Here is a 6021-nt window from a genome sequence, read left to right as displayed (position 1 = left end):
TGAGAGCCTAGGGAGTCTCCTTGTGAAAGCCTCTTCCTGGAGGAGCACCCAGTGCTAGAAAGCCTGTCCCTCTCTGTCTCCTAGCCACCTGGGGGCTCTTCACTGGGCCTCACCTGGAATCTGGAAATATCCATCTCTCCAGAGATGATTGTTTCTATACTCCTAACACTTTACAAAGTAAATAATTTCATAATTAATTTCAGATTGGGTGAGAATATTTTTCTTGTGAATGTTTTTCTCTGTTACAATACAAGGTGGGGGCATTTTTCCAGTAGATTATACTCAGTCTATTATCTAAACTTCATGGCAATATTGTATAGCAATAACATCGTGGCAATGTGACATTGTGACAAAGTGACATTATCAGTTTCTCCTAAATGGGCCTAGACCAGGGGTGACGAACCTTTTAAAGACAAGTGCCCAAACCATAGCCCCAAACCCACTCATTTATTGCAAAGTGCCAACGCTGCAATGAAGCCTGAATACCGAGTTTTTATTTTATATTTTAAAGAGAGAAAAAATAAAAATAAAAAGATTAGTAGGGGAGTTACAGTAATTAATACATTGGCTTCCTGGGCAAGATGGTGGTGGGACTGCAGTTTCCAGCATGCCTTATAGCCAGGCCAGGATCCAGGACTCTATACATGGGACCCCTGGGGAGCTTTAAGCTGGGGAGCATGCGGTAGAGACTGGTGATGCCCATCCCTGGGAACTGGATGCCAGAGGAGGGGAAGATGGAAGCCTGGTGAGACCCTATGTTTCACCATCTCTCCAAGAGTCTGGGCAGAGACCAGACTGCACCGTGGGAGGATCTGAGCGGTGTTGCTGGGACAGACTTCTGTATAGTTGTCTGAGGTGACCTAGACACTATTCTCATGCTCCCTATTCATATTTATCCTTCAGTAGCAGGCATTTCTCAATGAGGCGGAGGCCACCTTGCTTATTTGCATACTCAGTTTCTGTACTGTAGCTGGAAACCTGACCCCCTGAACAAGACAGCCTCGATCCACTTGTCTAGTTCCATCACGAACTCAGAGGGAGAAGGCACGGTGAAGAAAACAGCAAGGCATGACAAAAAGGGAATGGGAATACGCACATAACCGTAATAAAGAAAACGCCAAGATCCCGGGAGACAAAAATGATTCCATGTGTGAAGCCAGTGAGAACGAGTTTGATTTTTCAGTGATGTCCTGTAATATACTTTCGTGAGATTTATTGGAAGATAATTCACACCTTTACAGACACTGCTGACAGCCAGTATGACACTGGAATTTTATGTTTCCCAATACTCGGAAAGAAATTAAACACTCTGAAGTGCATGTACTTTACCTACCAGAAGGTCAAAAAGATCATTATGGAAAAGAAATCAGGTGAAGCTTGGAATCACTGGGTTATCACCATGGATATAGGATGTACACAGAAAGGAAACCCAGTGGCTGTGCCATTTGCTTCAAACGCCCCAGGATTTCACTCTCATCAGCGAACCCAGTGGACTTCTATGCTGTGACAGCCCTCTCTTGGACAAAGACAATACTGGATCAGTTTTGGTCTTGCAACCCAAATTGCCCTGCGCTGCGCCTCCTGCAATCTGCGGAGTGAACACACATTTTTGTAAAATCCGAGACGAGGTGATATCAAGCTGACCCAGCTGGTCATTCTATGGCAGAGACTTCCAGTGTTGCTCACCAGAAAGATGATGGCAGTTTCTGTCCCACTGTTACGTGTGGTGACTATAACTCTGTTCCTGATTCTCCACTCTATAGTTTCATGAAGGAAGGAAGGTTGAATTATGAAGGACCTGCTATAGGAAAGGCAGCTGGCTAAGAATAGTCTTTTTGGGGACAAAGAATTTTATCTAGACCTATTCAGCCCCCAAACCTAGGTATCTCACAGAACTGTGTGTATGAGGCACAGGAGGTCCCAAAAGTAGAAAAGTCAGGTGGTGCCTTATAATCCCAGATATCGAGTTCAATCATCCAAGAATTGTAATCCTCTTTCTAATTTTCCTCACAATCCAAAAAATTATATTTGTAATCCCATTGAGATGTCATTGGAATCCCAGCAAGTCAGTTCCAATCTATACCACCAATGCAAACCACAGCAAGAGTAAAGACACCAAGACATGTTCCAAGTTAAGGGCAGCCAAGGGGTCCTAAGTCCAATCCCTGTGAGGTTGTACAGACAAAGGCCTTGATCCTAGGCCTCTCCCAGAATTGATTATCTTGTGAAGAAGGGGGTGGCTCAGGGATGAGTGACAGTAAGGATGATGGGAATATGTGAGTAACTTGAGCTGGCTGGCCAGGTGAGAGAAAGGCATCTCTGTAAATTGCAGAGATAAAGATATGCAGAAGGAGACAATTCTTTTTAAGGAAACAAGAGACATTGTTGATAACCATTGTTGATAACCTTGCACTCTGTTTTACATCATGTGCTGTGTCTATCCTTGGTTATTACTGACAGCTCTGTTTTGCCATATTTGACTTTATTCTCTCCCCCCCCAAAAAAGTAATAAGAACTAAGGAGTAATAAAACCCAAAATGTGTGGATTTTGTTGTAAAAAAGAGAGGGAAAAAAAGAGCTCTAAAAGATACAACAGCAAGTGTGTTTTGGAGTGTTAAATAGCTCACACCATATTAATGTTTTTGGTTGGATCATTGAACACAACTGTTTGCAGTCTCACTGTTTGAATGTCCACTTTGTATGCTTTGATACTGTGATTTGAGCAACTATCTCTAAGATGATAATATGTAATCTATTAACTGGTGATTTCTTACTTTTTTTTTTTTTGTAGTTCTGTATTACTTGTACCCTTACACCGCTTTGTTTTGTTTTGTGTTTTTCTCTTTTTCCTTTTAAATAAAATTTAAAAAAAAAGATATGCAGAAGGATCAATTCATCCAATCTAATTAAGGTAGCAACTGAATTGTTTTGGGAAGCTGTCAATTAGGTTTCTGATATGCAAACTCTTGTGAGCTGGGGAGTCATAGCCTCTTTAAGATTCCTATGCAGTTGACATTCCCAGAGCTATTAGCTCTAACATCCCACTGTGCTCATATCCTTTACACAGAGAACACTATGCCAGGAGAAAGGACTGTCTGTTGGCTTTAGAGGTTATATATCAGTACCTCACTGGCCTTATTTGCAATGCTTAGAGCCAATTGAGGAGAGAATGAAATACCATAGCCAGCTCGCTACATATCAGTATAATGCAGGAAGTCTCCAAATAATCAGAGGTGCAGTAATTGTTTTGCATTCCAGGGGAGTCCCTGGAGTTGTCTCCCACAGCTTGGCACAAACACGGCAGAAGAAAATAGAAGTCCTAGTAACAGCTGAAAAATTACCTTCAGGTTTACAGCACCATTTCAGCTTGTCCTCTGTTTAGTCATTACTTTCCTGGCACTGGAATTCTGGAAGGGACCACCTGTCACTCCCAAAGTGCCATAAACGTGGGTTATAATTCTACTCTAGAATTATAGGAAGACATTGCTGGGCACCCAGGAGCTGAAGCTGCTTTGACCAGAGGCTTGAAACTTTTAGCTGGACTGCCACTTCTCACAGAGCAAGACTTATGGACTGTTTATGGACTTCCTAATGAAAAGAACTCTTCGATCATCTGCCTCTACTGGCTGAGTTCGGACTAGAGCTCTGACTCTTGTTATGTACATAATTTATTTTCCAACTTATGTCCTTTTTCAGCACATGGAAAGCTGTTGAATGTTTGCACATTGTTTATTCTTGTGCTATGGTGTCACAGATACCAGAACAAGTTTATAATCATTTTCTTTTTTAATAATGAAAAGTATTTTCCAGACAAGATCTAAATACTTTTTATTGTTAATGATATATGAAATTTCTTTTTTATTCTAATTCTAGTAAAATTGAGAATGGTTTTCTAAATGTAGTATATCTTCTTTAGCCCGCTTCATGAAGAATTTTACTTCATGTTTTTGGCAGGCGTTGCAAGTGGGTGCAGACTATCTGTTTGGGTTCTTGAAAACCACAGGTTGGTTCCTTTCTGTAAGGCCTGGTTTCTTTGGGAAAGTCCTTTGCTGAGTCCTAATTAGTTCACCTAAGAAATCACTGGGTCATTCTCCAGTGTCCAACCATTTTAGTTTTTGATGAACTTGATAACACTTTTCCAGTTATACAGAATGTTTGCTTTACAACAAACAGGAAGTGTGCTTTACTGTACCTGGTAAGAACAGAAATCCTTTCCATGAGCACATGCTTCCCCTCCAGTAGACAGCGAGGGGTTGACCTCAAAGAAGCAGGGCTAGCATCTTTTTCAAATTAGTTGCAAGAATTGTTCCCTGGGTTACAGGAGACATTTATTTCACTGAGCCAATTCTGTAGACATTTTAGTAAGAAAACTGTCATTGGAACAAAGTGGCAGCTGTGAGATCATTTTTGGTATGGCTCAGGAACATGAGGACACTGTGAAACTCTACCCAGGAGATACAAACCTGCAGCCCCCAGAGCTCTTCTTTCGGGAGTCATTGTAACAGTGCAAGGGTTTTCCTTTGTTTGTTGGATGTTTTGTTTTGTTTTGTTTCACAGCAACATACTCACGCAAAGTGGTGCTAACACTTTTTAAGAGCTAGTTGGTTATGAGCAGGTTTAATAAGATCTGCAGTAGATTCTAGATAAATGTTTGAATAAAAAAATTTTTTTTGGTCTTTTTCCTTTTTATTGGTACTGGGGATCAAACTCATGACTGCCTGCTTGCAAGGCAGGCACCTATGCCACTGAGCTAAATCCCCAGCCCCTGAATAAAAACTTTTGAAACAAAGAATCAATACATTGTGTCTTCGTAGTAGTTATTCAGAGTACAAGACACAGGCATGATATCTTGTCCAAACCATACCAGCACAAATCTTTCTTTTCAAAGAACTGAGAGAAACTAGCCATATAACTATTTTCACTACCTTGTGTATAAATATATTTTTTTCTTTTTCCCTTTCTTCCTTTCCTCTTTCCCCCGCCATTGTTTGTCTTTCTTTTGAATGGTTTCTTCCTAGTTCACAATATTTATTGTGCATTTTGGATCTTACTTACTTGTTCAGTTTCTCACACTAGTGAGACAATACGATTTACACATATGAGTTTACACATATGAGTTTGATTAAGTTTACTGATGAGTGTGGTCTTGAGTTGCATCCATTTACTTATAAAAGTCTCCAGTTTATCCTCCTTTATGGTTTCATTGTAACACTCCATTATATAAAAAACTGCATCCTTTTTATCTATTCCTCGGTTGATGGGCATTTGGGTTGTTTCCATGATTTAGCTATTACAAATCATGCTGCTATATTGGGGCTGGGTTAGCTCAGTGGCATAAGCGCCTGCCTTGCAAGCAGGCAGTTGTGAGTTCGATCCCTGGTACCGAAAAAGACTGAAAAAAGAAAATCATGCTGCTATAGACATGAGTGTACATATATTGCTGTGGTGTGATGTTTTTAATTCTTCTGGGAAAATACCAAGAAGGGGAATAGCTGAGTTGAAAGGGACTTCTATTCCTAGTTTTTAAAGGAATCTTTACACTGATTTCCAGAGTGTTATACCAGCCTGTATTTCCACCAACAGTGAAGAAGGGTTTGAGAGGCAGTAAGGGTTAGAGAAAACAACTTACACATGGACATCTTTGGTCTTTAAAGAAAAACAAATAGCATGTGTGCTATAGGTTCACAACCACTGACCTAACATTATTTAAGCCCTTAAAAACAATGGCCCGGCACCAATTCAGTACAAACTTGATAAATTGATTTAAAGAAAAAGGCAAGTAACAATTACACTGGATGATTTATTTTGTGTTTGAAGTAAACCCTGAAGCACTAGTTGCCTCCCTGAAATTATGTTAAAAATGTCTAAGTAAGTCTGGCATAGCAGTACATGCCTGTAATCCTGGCATTCTGGGAGGCTGAGGCAAGAGGATTGCAAGATTGAGCCCAATTATGGCAATTTGGCAAGACCCTGTCCCAAAATAAATAAAAAATAGAAAAAAGACTGAGGCTGTTGCTTAGT

The 6021-nt window shown here is 40.4% G+C and overlaps 1 pseudogene; it reads left to right on the top strand.

Annotated features, from left to right (window-relative positions):
• Positions 1 to 755: 755 nt before the first annotated feature.
• LOC134474799 (protein angel homolog 2-like) lies at positions 756 to 3649 on the top strand (annotated as a pseudogene).
• Positions 3650 to 6021: the final 2372 nt, after the last annotated feature.

Source organism: Cavia porcellus, unplaced genomic scaffold (assembly GCF_034190915.1).
Source record: "Cavia porcellus strain 051 isolate PalLab524CR breed Dunkin Hartley unplaced genomic scaffold, mCavPor4.1 scaffold_38, whole genome shotgun sequence".
NCBI lineage: Eukaryota > Metazoa > Chordata > Mammalia > Rodentia > Caviidae > Cavia > Cavia porcellus.
This window is presented reverse-complemented; position numbering and strand designations above follow the sequence as displayed.